The sequence below is a fragment of the Danio rerio genome, chromosome 17 (assembly GCF_049306965.1).
Source record: "Danio rerio strain Tuebingen ecotype United States chromosome 17, GRCz12tu, whole genome shotgun sequence".
Taxonomy (NCBI): Eukaryota; Metazoa; Chordata; class Actinopteri; order Cypriniformes; family Danionidae; genus Danio; species Danio rerio.
The window spans coordinates 9,695,969-9,709,741 of NC_133192.1; the positions used below are offsets into that span (position 1 = coordinate 9,695,969).

Sequence of the window (13,773 nt, forward strand, 5' to 3'; positions counted from 1 at the left end):
GTGAGGTGCTGAAAACACACATGCCACATGTGCAAATTCTCCAGCAGGATAGCGCTCCTTCTCATACTTCAGCCTCCACATCAAATTTCCAGAAAGCAAAGAAGGTCAAGGTGCTCCAGGATTGGCCAGCCCAGTCAACAGACATGAACAATATTGAGTATGTCTGGGGTAAGATGAAGGCATTGAAAATGACTCTAAATAATCTTAATAAACTCTGGGAGTCCTGCAAGAACGCTTTCTTTGCCATTCCAGATGACTTTATTAATAAGTGATTTGAGTCATTGCAGAGATGTCTGGATGCAGTCCTCCAAGCTCATGGGAGTCATACACAATAATCAATCTTTCTCCGCTGCACCATGACTTTATATTCTACACTGGACATTATTTCTGTTCAGTGACAAGACTTTTGTCGAAGCAAAGACAGACCTTACGGTCCTAATTAAATCATGAAAAATCAAGCCATAATCATATTTTATTTTGGTTAAATAAGGGGAATCTAGAGGCCTTTGCCTTTCATATAAGCCACTTCTGATACCAAATGATCAACTAGAAGTCAAGTTATTATTTGTTGTTATTAACACTTGGATAGGCGACAAGACTTGTGTCAGGTAGTGTACTGTTTTGTTTGTGTGTGTATGTGTGTGCGCGTGTGTGTATATGCATAATAAATATACACAGTACACACAAAAATACTGTATAATTAAAAACCTTTAATTCTAGATGCAATTAATTGTGAATAATTGTCTAAACGTACTACCAGGAAAGAGGCTTGCTATATATAAGTGGAGTTTATTTGAATAACAAACGGACCGACTATAAAAATAAAAATAAAAACAAGCTAGGAGCTCTCAAAATAAACGTAAAATTGATTAGAATAAAATTAATAAAAACAAAAAACTATCACAGAATCTCGATGATGCTAAAACAACAGCGAATGGAGCTGAATACTGGTAACTTCAGCTGCGTTTTTAATTTGACATTCCCTCTCAAAAAAAAAAACACACTGGCAGCCTGAGATGCTGAAAACAAACCTGTCAGCGAGTTCTTTGTATTTTCTTTGCATTATCTTTCACAACATACAGTACATGCCAGCAACGGGAAAAACAAAGCTTAAAATAGCATCTTGTTTTCCATCACACTTCCACATATTTCAGTCTTGCAGTGGAAAATGTTCCTGGAGGTCTGCAGAAGAGCACATTAACATAAAACTTGTACTTTTGCCGCAGTTTGTGACACAGTATGCTAATTTTCTGCATGCCTGGATTACACAGATGACCTTTTACATTTGACCAAATGTGCAATAATAATCAGATTGTAAGAAATAGTTATACTCTCCCATAATGCATCATTTTTGTGATGTAGTGAATAACTAATATTGTTACACTACTGTGAGGGTTGGTTTTAGGGTTGGGGTAGACGTTAATAAAATACAAACAGGTAATTTAATAAATAATATAAATAAAACTCAGTATAATTACTGTTTTTACATTACTGTGAGAGTTATATCGAAAGTTTGTCCTGTAGACTATCAAGAAAAAATATAGCTTAAAGGGGCTAATGATTTTGTCCCTAAAATGGTGTTTAAAATTTTAAAAACTGCTTTTATTCCAGCTGAAATAAAACAAATAAGACTTTCTTCAGAAGAAAAAATATTATCAGACATACTGTGGAAATTTCCTTGCTCTGATAAACCTAATTTAGGAAATATTTAAAAAAGAAGAACATTTTTTGAAGGGGGGCTAATATATCTGACTTCAACTGTATATAATATGTAGTCAATATAACGTGTCTCTAATACAGCAACAAACTCTGTAACGCATCAGATGTCATTCGCTCGATGTAAATGCTAGCGCTCCTGTTTTTTTTCTGCAACCTCGCTGCATTCACATCCTGAATGTTTACAAACCGGTAATTCGCCTATTGCAAAAGCTACTTAGTTCATTTATAAGTACGCAGCCCACACAGGTCGGCACGCAAAGACTTCTCAGTTATGGTGAAAAATCTATTTGCCGATGGAGGAAATAAATATCTTTTTATGTATGACTGTTGCAATTTATTCATGTTCGAAAAATGAGAAATCTCCAAAGACTTACTTTTTATGCAGAATAAGCGTCGTATGCAAATTATGGGCATGCAAATCACAAGAATATTTCAAAGCATCATGTGCAGCATGCAATAACCAGAATTGCATTTTTTCTCACTCAGTCTCTTATTATAGCCAGTCACTAATGAGCTCATACACACACACACACACACACACACACACACACACACACACACACACACACACACACACACACACACACACACACACACAGGTCTGTCATTATCACTGAGACTTCACCCACTGCTAGCTTCACAATGAGGCTGTCTAGACCCCAAACCTAAGCAGACAGTAAATTCCCCTGGAGATCTTTAATCAGCACAGGGCGGGAAGGGTAAGCAGCTCTGGAGAGACATCAAGCAAACCCACAGTCAGCATGTTCTGCTTCTTTTATAATTACTCAATGGCTGGATCATTTGAGCATGAACAGCTGGACTAAAGGCCCCGCTATACTTCAAATGAAATTGAAAAAACTTATTGAAATGCCATTATTTCGAACAAAATTCGACCAAAACAAAGTTATTTTTCAAATCATTTCGACAGATCAAAACTACTCACCAATGCAAGCGTTTTGACTCAGGATGTGAAATTAGGATCATTTTACTGACTTGAATTTCAGTCTCATTCACCGAGATGAACAAATCTTTTTTCAAGTAGGTTATATAAGCTTTGGCAAATTCGCATTTAGCAAGGTTTACAGTCGATGATGCAGCTTTTATTCTTGAAAATACCTCACGTAAGGTTTCAACGTGCTCCTCTTACAAAGAAGAATACACCACCACATCATCTAGACATGCGTCAATTTTTAATGTCTCATAAGACAAGGTGCACGAGTCTTTGGGATGTGTAAGGGGCGTTCCACATCCCGAACGCCATCACGGAGTACTGACCAAAGAAGTCTAGAGTGGCAAAGGCAGAAACTTCAGCAGCGCATGGAGTAAGAGGCACCAGCCCGTATCCTTTAAGCAAGTCGAGTTTTGTTACAAACTTTGCGGGTCCAACTTTGTCGATACAGTCATCCATTCTCGGCAAAGGAAACCAGTCAGGTTTGGTAACTGCATTTACTTTTCTAAAATCAAAAAAATTTAATCACTTATTAATAAAGTCATCTGGGATGGCAAAGAAAGTCTTCTTGCAGGACTCCCAGAGTTCATGAAGATTCTTTGGATTCATCTTCAATGCCTCCTCCATCTTACCCCAGACATGCTCAATAATGTTCATATGTGGTGATTGGGCTGGCCAATCCTGGCTGAAGTATGAGAAGGAGCACTATCCTGCTGGAGAATTTGCCCTCTCCTGTGGTTTGTAATGCAATGAGCAGCACAAATGTCTTGATACCTCAGGCTGTTGATGTTGCCATCCACTCTGCAGACCTCTCACACACCAACTGACTGAATGTAACCCCAAACCATGATTTTTCCTTCACCAAACTTGACTGATTTCTATGAGAATCTTGGGTCCATGCGGGTCCCAATAGGTCATCTGCAGTTTTTCTGATGATTGGGATGCAGTTCAACGAATTTATCTGGAAAAAAATAAACTTCTGCCACTTTTCCAAATGACGAACTAGAGGCCAAGTTATTATTTGTTGCTCCTTCAACTGGGATTGACGACAAGACTTTTGTCAGGTTGTGTAAGCTTAACCAATAAACACAGTCTGAGCCGAAAGCACCCATGATTAGTTCACCTTTTGAGTTCTCTGGTTTTTGAGTCGTTTGTTCATCATGACAGCATGTAAAGAGATGACTCAAATTTGTTTCTGGCTCTGACTACATATGATTGGCTTCTGTCTTTCCCGTGATGAACGAACGACTCAAAATTAGAAGATTCGAAAAAGTAACAAATTTTCTTCATCACCAGAAATGAGCAGACCTGCGAATGAATGAATCACTCCCTGAGAGGACTCATCACTCGAGTCACATCAAAGGTTCATTTAAAATGAATGAATCTTTCAAGATCAACCCATAACTAGTTTTGACTCCAAAGCACCTTTGAGCTGCCATCAGTCTGTTGCCTTTACGTAATCAGTGGGTGTGTTCTGGAACTCCGCCTTCTTTGGCATGCACTTACATCCACCCCTGATTCGTTTCTCATTCATTCATTAATTTTCCTTCGGCTTAGTCCCTTTATTCATCAGTGAGGATGGGTACCAAAACGTGGTACCATATTGGTATCAGTGCTATATTATAAAAGACAGAAGTATCGATAAGCTCTGACGTTAACGGTTCTGCTATCGGTACATGAGAATTATTGCTGAATAAACATTACTTACAGTAACCTAATTTAACTGACCAACATTTTCTAATTTGCGATATTTGATATTGTCGGCACAGTCGTCAATCTCACATGAGAAATGGTTGTGTATCCGGCGAGCATAAAAATTATAAAAGCCTTCACAGTTCTTGGCTGAGGTTCGCGCTAAGTCCACACACATAGGTCGCGACACAGTCTCGTAATCTTGCAGAGTGGCGGAGAGAACCAAACGGGTTGGATTTCCCGAGTGGACACCGTCAACGCGTGTTGCAACAAATGCAACAAGTTTGGCTAAGCATCTTTCAAATAACAGAAAGACAAATGAAAATTGTCAACTGACTAGCTAAAAGTACATCATCCACATCGTTTAGCTAGCAGTCAATCACATAAGGTCTCTCTAAATTTGTATAATATTAGTTTAATAAACACACAAATTCAGTTACAATGAAAACATTAAAAGTACTTTTACATTACTGTATTTATAAATATAGCCTATGAATAGCCTAGAAACCGATGCGTCATAACTCCACTAGCAGATTCACGCTACGTCACAGATTTTGATCTTGTACCAAAAATCATTTTAAACCCGGAAGATGAAATAAGCTGACAAAAGCTCAAAATTATTCAGTTTTCCCCACAATTAAAGCTGACAGCTGCTGATATTGTCTTAACTAATGCTCAACACACACAAATCTGTTAAATTTTTTTTTAAAAGTACTCAAGGGTGTCTTGAACCTTTAATAGACAAATTAATATAAAAGAAAAACAGCATGGTGGTAATAATGGGAATATTTTGGTTTCAAAGTCACAAACATCGAATAAAAACAGGTCATTTTTAAGAGCGGCCGCAGAATTGTTTCCACGACTTACAGATTATTGAGCTTAAGCTTGGCTACAAAATCGCAAATTAAAATCGCAATATCTGTTAAAAAATGAATAATTGCAATTACATATTTTCCCCAAATCGCACAGTAAAATATGAGTAAAGTATGACATAAAATGTTATTAAGGTATCATCAAGCCTCTGTGTGTTAGTCAGATTTAGAGCAGTATATTTTTGCTTGTATTTAATACTGAATCCAGCTCAACATAAGCACATAATACACAGATAACCTATATTTATGGATTTTATCAGGGTCAGGACTAATCGCTGGCCTCATTCACAACAGAGTAAACTTCAGTCAACACACACACACACACACACACACACACACACACACACACACACACACACACACAAGATTCCCCATATAATCCTTTCTGATCTCTAACGGAGCTTATAAAGAGCCAAAGAAACACAAAGCTTTCGAGCAACAATCACACACCAGCTACGTCTGATATGTCTGAATAGATGTAGTCAGGGTTTATTTATAATTATTTAATTAAAAACATTAATTGATTCATTTTCCTATGGCTTAGTCCCTTTATTCATAAGAGGTCGCCACAGTGGAATGAACCACCAACTTATCCAGCATACGTTTTATACAGCAGATGCCCTTCCAGCTGCAACCCAGTACTGGGAAACACCCATTCACTCTCATGTTCATGGACCCATACACTACAGCCAATTTTGTTTATTCCATTGACCTATAGTGCATGGGGCACTGTGGGGAAACCGGAGGACCTGGAGGAAACCCATGCCAACACGGGGAGAGCATGCAAACTCCACATAGAAAAGCCAACTGACCCAGTCAGCGCTCGAACCAGCGACGTTCTTGCTGTGTGGTGAAAGTGCTAACCACTGAGCCACCGTGTGGCCTTAAGTAAATACAGATATTTTACATTTTATTTTTACCTAAAAACAAGTTGTTAAATATTATACAAATATTATAATGTTGCGTTATATTTTCATAGTACCATTTTCTCTGTTTTCTGTCTGAATATTTGGTTTAAATGTTCAAATTATAATCTAATTATTTTTCTGATTTATATTTATTTCACATATATACAATACACAATTAATATCAAACATTATTTATACATTTATAGTGATATAAAAGACACGTTTTTTTTAGTGTTTTATTTGTATTTCTTAAAATGTAATATTGTGGTGTGTCTAAAATGTTTAAAATACAAAGTTTATAATAAAGTTGTATATTTTATATAAGAATATAAGTTGAAAATAATAATGAAATTTCACAGAACATCCATCCATCTATTTTATTGCATATAGTTTTACATATTTATGGTAATAAATTCATATAAAATCATTAGATTATTTTCAATACACATTTTATTTGTATTTATTAAAATGAAACAACGCGGTGTTTATAAAATGTGTGAAGACAAAAATAGACATGTTATAAACAAGTTGTGTATTTTAGAATATATTTAAAAAATTATAATTTCTTATAACATCCAATTCATAACGTACTAATAGATTTTTTGTATATAGTTTAATATATTTATTGTAATATATTAATTTAAAATCCCTGAATTATTTCTTAATATACGGATAATTTGTATTTATTAATAATGTAATAATGCGATGTTTATAAAATGTGTAAATGCAAATTGTATAATGAAGTTGTGTATTTTATACAAGTATATATTTTAAAATAATAGTTTCTCATAATATCCAATTCTTATGTATTTAGCATACAGTTTTAAATATTTATAGTAATACATTAGTATTTAATATAAATTGTATTTGTATTTATTAAAATGTGATATGATGCTTCTAAAATATTCAAAATGCTAATTTATAATAAAGCTGTATATTTTATATAAGACTAAACGATAAAAATAATAATGAAACTTTTCATAATATCCATACATTTGTATATATAGTTTTATATATTTATAGTAATATAGTCATATAAATCAAAAAAGTACACATTTCATTTGTATTTATTAAAATCTAATAAGGCGATTATTATAAAATTAGCATTTACACATTTTTAAACAGGTTGTGTATTTTTTACAAGAATATATTTTAAAATAATAATTGCTTATAATATCCAATTCAGAATTTATTAATAGATTTTTTAGTATAGTTTGATATACTCATTGAAATATATTAATATAAAATCACTGAATTATTTCTTAATATACGTTTTTTGTATATATTAAAATGTAATATGTTTATAAAATGTGTAAATACAAATTTTATAAGTTGTGTTTTTATACAAGAATATGCTTTAAAATAATAAATTCTTATAATATAGAATTCATAAATATTTTTTGTACACACTTTGATACATTTATAGTAATATACTGATATAAATCACTAAATTACTTAATATACATTTTATTTTTGTTATTAAAATGTAATGTAATCCTTCTAAAATGTTGAAAATACTTCGTTTTGTCTGGTTCTCGAATCTGATTGGCTGATAAACGTGCGATATTCCCCTAATAACAGCACTCATACAGCCTCTTCACCCTTGTGTTTTACTCCGCCCACATAGAGTGACAGCAGATCAATAAACTACAGTTTGACAAATAAACGTTGAACGTTTCTTTTAAGAAGGAACATCACATACAATTCAATAATATTTAACTTATAACACTGTTGATTAAAATAAAGTTTACTTTCCATGCAGGCAGATCACTTCCCTTGTTTTAAGGGAAAACTCTTAATTATGACGTATTTCTTGTTTATGTTAAAAACAAACCAATTTTTTTTTCACTTGATCTAAGATTTTTTACATATTTGGACTAGAAATGAGACAAAAAGCAAGAACAGGATTATGTACAGGATTTTGTACCTCAATACTGATAGACGCCCCATCAAATAGTGCAATAGTAAAACTGTACTTGTATCACAATATTTATCACAGAAAAATAAAATATTGCTATATCAGATTGCCAAGCAAACAAAGACATGCAGCCATATTGTAAGCCATTAAAACATTTGATCCTGCAACAGCATCACAAAAAAAAGTGCTTCATCAGGCAGACACGCCTCATCATCATCATCATCATCATCATCATCATCATTATCATCATCACAGAGCAGCACTGATGCAGAAACACAGGAGTTGGACGGGTGGGGGGGGGGGGGGGGGTAAGGCTTGTTTTGACACTCTCTCTAGCTCTGGTTCACCAGCAGGGCATCTCGGGCTGATGTAAAACACATCCACAGGGGAAACTGTACACCCCTGACAGATGAACCACCTCCAACCCCGATGAACCACCTCCAACCCCGCCGCGGCTGAACTAAACAGATGGACACTGAGGCTCTTCATCGTGTAATTGACTGAAACAATGGGAGAAAACACAATCAATCCAGCCATTATAGACCTCAGCGGAGATTTTAAAGCCATCACAATGAGAAAAAACACCCATTAGTTGCTTCAATCAACAAGCACTCAGACATAGAGGTTTGGACCAGATTTATGAAGCTGCTTGAGATATTTCTGCAAAAGATGGACTTTTGTGAGAATGAAATAATTCAGATGGGTTATTAGTTATACTTTTGGTATCTGTTCAAGCATTTATCACTATGGAGTGTTTGGAACCATTTTTATTTTGCAGCGATACATTATTTTTACATAATTATTTTAGCCTTTTTATCAAAAGGAAGGAGATTATGTCTTCAATCCTCAGTGACAGACATAATAGCACCTGAGATTATTTTTATGATGAATAACAGATCCATTACCTGTTAAAAAAGAAAAAGAAAAAAAAATCCTCTGGGCTAAAATGATCTCACCGCCTTTCATATGGATATGATTCATCAAAATGGCCGTGGCAGGCTTTAAAACTAGGGGAAAAACCTGAGCAAGCAGCATCTGCGTTACACAGACGGGGAGAAAAGGAACATGAGAATGTTTTCGATATTAAATGACACTATAAGCTGCTCAATACACTCGTTTGTTTTTTTTTATTAACAAATTTGAAAGGTTATAACCCACACATGACAATTGTTTTTTATAAGATAATTTATATATAAATAATAATAATAATAATAATAATAATAATTACAAATTTCAAGCAAAAAACATTTACACATTTATTATTTTTTATTTTTATTGATCAGAATGACACATTTCTTTATTTCAAGGTTAATCATAATAAAAAAAAAAAAAATAAATGTGTAAATGTTTTTTTACTTAAAACGTGTATTATTATTATTGTTATTATTATTAAAACACTGGCATTGATTTTAATAGGATATTTTATATAAAATAAACTAAAATATGAATTTCAAGCAGCAAAAAAAAAAAAAAAAAACATTTACACATTTTAAATTAATCTTTTTTATTATAATTTAAAAACTAATTTCTTCATTTCAAGGTTATTCACCAAATGTTGATTTCTTAATTTGCTCGCAGTTAAAGCACTGGCATTGTTTTAATTAGATATTTTATATAAACATAAAATAAAACACTAAAATGAATAATACAAATTTCAAGTAAAATATCATTTGGTATTTTTTATTGGCCAGAATAAAAAAAAGACTCTATTTAAAGGTTATTGAGCAAATGTTAATTTCTTATTTTTTCTGCAGTTAAAAGTCAACCATTGTTTTATATAAAAATAAAATAATAATATAAATAACAGTTATAACAAATTTCAAGTAAAACACATCGACAGATTTTATATTCATAATTTTTATTGGTCAGAATAACAAATTTCTTCCTTTTAAGGTTTTTCAGAAATTGTTGATTTCTAAATTCTACTTAAGTTAAAACATTGCATTTGTGTAAATAGAAAAACAAATATAAACATGCCTCAATGTTTAAGCCTCTGTTTTGTATTTATATACACAAAATTATATACAAGTTTGAGTAAAACATCACTTGTGCTTTATACTGCAGACTGATACAAATGACAATTCTTCCTAATTAGAAATAAAAATGGTATTTGAGTTTTTTTAAATAATGTGCATATGATCAGTTGCTCATTTAATGTTCATGAGATAAAAAATAAGTATATAAATAATTGTTACACTAAATGACATTTTTAGTGTGTCTTCACGCTTCTGTAAATCAGAGTATTAATATTTTTTTTTTGTGCTTAAATAATATGTAACCAATAAGTAAACGAGTACATTATGCTACTGGTGTATATAATAAACCTCTTTTAGAAATGTCAGAAATAATAAATTATTTATTTATTTTTTGCCACATCAGCAACTTATGGCTATTTCATGGCAAAATGAATATACATAAAATATTACATAATAAAAACAAAATCGTATTCCAATAAAAAGTTACTCAGACAAATATATAAATAGAAACAAATAAATAAAATTGACACAAAAATATATTTAAAAGCTAAATATGATTTTTGATAAATTACTTACGATTTTTCCTGGTGGTACCTTTTTAAAAATGTCCAACTTTCCTTATAAAAATGTTATATAAATTATATTAAAACAATATATAACCCATTTATAAACAAACATATTATACTACTAGCCTATTTAATAAATAAATGCTTCATAATTATGCAAAACCACCAGTGAACACTGCAAAAAAATTGCCATAATGCTTCTCCACAACCTGAATAAAGTTTTAAAATGAATGCAGATTATAGCCGACACACTCAAATCAAGGTGCTGTACAAGAAGCATTCCTTCACAGCACGCTACAACCTTGAATATTAAAATAACACGAGCAAAACCATAAATAGCACATACACTTATTAAGTGAAAAGCAATTGTCAAGAACCACTGGTGGTCTGAATTATTCAAGCTCAAAGCGCCAACAACGAACCACAAGCTCCATGGCAACCCGGATTCCTTGACACCTTCTCTAAACCCCAGCAATATAAGACAGAAGCAGACATGTGCTGATATTCAATAGTTCAATATGTCGTGATAATGAACATGGACAATATTGCTATCGCAGGCACTTAAAAAAACTGTGAATAATTATTTATTATTAAAGCGTATAGAAACTTCCTTTCTAAGAAAACTCGAATTGTGTTAGCAGTGGTGTTCATAACAGAAAACAAATAATTGAAGACTTCATTATTTAGCTTAATAGTTCATCTTGCCTACAACATGCTGAAAAATTGAATATCCATTCTGTGACTATTTTAAGGGTGTTGTCAGTTAAGGCTCCAACAGTTAACATCAGTTAATTTAACTAAATTCATGAAAGCTTTTATTAACCAAAGGCGATGTTCATTTCTCAGTTAATGGCTAGAAAAACAACATAACAGTTTTGTTAAATGAAGTTAATAACTCATAAAATTCAGGGTTGTTTTAACATTAACAGCCAGATTACAGTTACTAACATTTACTAATGAGACTTTATTGTAAGTCAAAGTCGGCTTTATTTTTAATTCAACCACATGTGCAGGACATATAGAGAATCGAAATTACTTTATTCTCAAACCCTAGGTGCCTAACATATAATGTCAATACAAAAAGTACAGTTTTAAGAAAGAATTTACAATAAATACAATTATACATAAAATGTTATCTAAATATATACATAAAATGTAGTCTAAAGAATAAAAAAATAAATACAAATTTGTAAACAATACAAAACAATACAATACAATGACATTAAGGGCATATGGCAATGAGTGCAAACCAGAGTTGTGCAGGTATAGAACAGTATATAGTGCAAAAAGGCTTGTAAACAAGAGAATTATGATAAAGTGACAGTGTCATGATATATAGCAGGGGTCTAAAACTCAATTTACCTGGGGGCCGCAGGAGGCAAAGTCTGGGTGAGGCTGGGCTGCATAAGGGATTTCACAAAAAAAAGTCCTCAAATGTCATTATTAACAGTTTTAATTATTTCTTCTGAACATGAAGTGTCCTGAACATTAATAGAACATTGAGTGAAGATTATGAACAGTTCTTCTGAACATGGCATCTTTTGCCTATTTCTTGCTGCCAGAGACTTGACAGCGCTTCTTCTCACAAATCTGAACCACATTTGGCTTTAGAGCGGAAGCAGTTGAGACCCTCAGTATGGCTTGAAGATGATCATCATTAAGTCTAGACCTGTACTTTGACTTATTGAAGTCCTAGGGAAAAAAGTGGGGGAACTCACTCAAAACTTCCATTCCCTCACCTAAAAAAAGGTGTATATATGTATAAATAAAACACCCCCACCCCACTCCAGTCACATCAGTCTGTACCAGTCTGTATCTACCTATGATATATATAAGATGCAGGGCAGGCACGTGCACACATAGGGCTCAACCTGTGCAGAGCACATGCCCATTTTAGTCTTGCATAGAAAGTGCCCTTCCAAAATGATCAAAAGTGCCCCCGCGACGCGACACACCCTCGGTCCCGCCCTTCAGTAGGCGCGCAATAACACCGCTCTTGAGTACGCGCGCGACAACACAGCTGATCAGAACGCGCGCGACAACGCGCATTGAGTGACAAGCGCGCTGTGTACGGATAGAATCAGTGGAGCGGGGAGCGCTCTCTCTCTCCCCGCTCCGCTGATTCTGTCAGAGTACAGCGGTCGGCGCGGGCCACAAAATATTGCACTGAGGGCCGCAAATGGCCCGTGGGCCGCGAGTTTGAGACCCCTGATATATAGGGAGGCAGTCCAAAGTTGCATTACCTGTTGTTCTTAATAATCCTTTTGCAATTTAGTTTGTTTGACACTGATTTGTTCACTCTGAACATGTACAGTTGAAGTCCAAATTATTTTCTCCTCGTGAAATATTTATTCTTTATCAAATATTTCCCAAATGATCCAGACCCAGGACATTTTCACAGTATTTCTTTTTAAATTCTGGAAAAGGTTATTTATTTCAGTTTGGCTGGAGTAAAAGCGGCTTCATTTTTTTCAAGGTTAACGTTATTAGCCCGATCAATGATTTTTTTATTTTTCAATTGGCTACAGAAAAAAAACACTGCTATCCAATAACTTAATTAACCTAATTCAATAACCTAATTAAACCTAGTTAAGTCTTTGCACTTTAAGCTAAATACTAGTATCTTTCAAAATAACTAGTAGAATAATATGTTCTGTCGTCATTGCAAAGAAACAATAAATCTATTACAAATTAGTTTTTAAAACTAGGGCTACACAATGTTTCTGTAATAATGTTAGACGACTCCTGGTCATCAGGAAGGAGGTGGAAAAATCGACAAACTTATAAATAGTTTTAACAATAAAAAAAAAACAGGTTAAGCAAGGTTAACCCGTTTAACCTAGGTGACCGAAAGCAAAACCAAAACAAAGAGTCTAGACCTGGTCCTCTCTCATCATCCTCTGCCGTCACCATGCAGCAACCTTCCACTCTCTCTCATGAAGCTGATACGAAAGTGACTGAAACTACACTTCATCGAAAGTTTGCTAGGCCTGGATCCAAAATAAAGCAAATTTATATTGAGTCCAATGTTAAAATGGCCAACTTTACAGCTAATAAAAACATGTTCACAGCCTGGTAGTAGAGCTGCACGATTCTTGCTAAAATGCGATTTTTTGCTTGAAATAAAGATCACGATTTTCTCACGATTTTGTAGAAGTAAAATAAAGGTATGG

At 33.7% G+C, this 13,773-nt stretch overlaps 1 protein-coding gene across 10 annotated transcripts in view; it reads right to left on the reverse strand.

The window, feature by feature from the left end:
- fzd3b (frizzled class receptor 3b) overlaps positions 1 to 13,773 on the reverse strand; it is a 73,624-nt gene that overhangs the window by 49,029 nt on the left and 10,822 nt on the right.